Below are 2059 nucleotides of genomic sequence, written 5' to 3' on the forward strand. Positions count from 1 at the left end.
TTTGTTTTTTACACTCAGACGTTACCATCAACACCTTGAGATTTTACAAGAATAATCAAACATGATTTTGTCCAGCGTTAAATATCGAATTAGTTATTTTTCCACCCGGTGATAGTCCCGTCCCAGCGAGGACAAACATTTCGGGTGCATTTTAGGACAAACGGCCGCCTGTAAATCTTCTGGGACTGAAGTATGAAACAAATGTGCATCATTTTCTTCCCATTCAGAGCAGGAGGTCTCACTACCCTCTGAGTTTTCTTGGAAATCTGGCCCAGAGCTCAAACCGCTGCGTTAAACTTTAATGACTCATGTGATGAAGACTTTAAAACTTTATCCCCACAAGAGACGACTGACATTTATGTCCCTACAACATGAGACAATTGAAAACTGTTAGAGAAAGGGGGGGGGGTGTGTTGCCTTCCCTTCTTTTCTTTTATTTGCTGACGCCCCCAAATGACTGCAAACTGCTGCCAACTCTTTGGGCTGTAATTATAAGGCCCGGGGAAGCCGCTGCTCTGATCCAATCACAGAAGTCCCTCATGAGAGAACAACACCCTCCCCGCTTCCCATCCCACTGGACAGCCCTGACTCTGGGACCGGTCCCAGAGCAGTCATCTGCTTGTTCCAGCGTTTCCTAGAAGGCTGCGGCACAAACAGTGCAAACATTCCTGCTCATCTCTGTCTGGCACACCGTGGGCCGGGGAGCAGCTGAGCAGAACCAGGATGGAATTTGATTATTAACGGAGACAAATCCGGCTGCAGAGCATCAATCTGCCAAACACAGATCCAGTCTCGCTTAGAGTCACTTGACGTGCCCACAGCCAAGTTTCTGTGAGACTTTCAGTGCTTTACGAACGTTCTTCTGACACTAGAGGTTCAGAATAGGTCCACCTACACTGCGAAAAAGTCATTTTTTCTTAAAATAATTTCATTTTTTCTTGAACTGAGGAGGAAAGTGAGACATTTTGCAAACGGAACGAGACAATTTACATTTAAGATAAGAAAAAACATTTGAGTTGTCTTATTTCAAGTGCATATTATCTAATTATTTTAATACTAAGAGTGAAAATACTCCCATTGGCTAACTATCTCATTTACCTACTCAAAATAAGGGTAAATGAACTCAATTTAAGACATTTTTACTTATTTCTAGATCAGTTTTCCAGTGTGAAAGCAGATTTCACACTGGAAAAATGGAAATCTAATTAAGCAATTTTTACTTGAAATAACTGCATTTTTTCTCCAATTCAGTACGAAAGTGAGACACTTTGCCAATGAAACGAGACAATTTACATTTAAAATAGGAAAAAACAAGTTCATATTATCTAATTTTCTTATTTTAAGAGTAAAATTACTCATTTGATTGGCAAACAATCTCATTTACCTGCTCAAATTAAGGGTGAATACACTTAATTTAAGAATTTTTTACTTAATTCTAGATCATTTTTGCAGTGCATTTTCTAGACCTGAAAAAGGGAAGGAATTCCTGCACTGCAAAAACGATCTAGAAATAGGTAAAAAAATTCTTAAATTAAGTGTATTCACCCTTAATTTGAGCAGGTAAATGAGATCGTTTGCCAATCAAATGAGTAATTTTACTCTTAAAATAAGATAATTAGATAAAATGCACTTGAAATAAGACAATGCAATTGAGTTTTCTTATTTTAAGTGTAAATTGTCTTGTTCCATTGGCAAAATGTCTCTTTTACCTCCTCAATTCAAGAAAAAATGCACTTATTTTAAGACAAAATGACTAATCTAGATTTAGATTTTTTGCAGTGTGTGGATTTGTATTGTAAGGAAAAGTTAATGTGCTGAAGTTTGTCCCTCTGGGGTTACCATCCTGTCCAACCTTCATTCCCTAAACATGTTAGGGAATGAATCTTGTGAGGCGTTCATGATCCAATGCTGCGATGAAAGCAGATCTATAAACGTCCACGAGCCGATTTACCGGAACTGCAAACAAGCGAGTTCTTCCTCTTCTTCTTCCAAACTGACAAGTCCTACCAGGGGCATCTCAGGCATTCAGTCTGACAGGTGGTTTTTGGACGTATAGTGT

Source organism: Cyprinodon variegatus, unplaced genomic scaffold (assembly GCF_000732505.1).
Source record: "Cyprinodon variegatus isolate N-32 unplaced genomic scaffold, C_variegatus-1.0 Scaffold609, whole genome shotgun sequence".
NCBI lineage: Eukaryota > Metazoa > Chordata > Actinopteri > Cyprinodontiformes > Cyprinodontidae > Cyprinodon > Cyprinodon variegatus.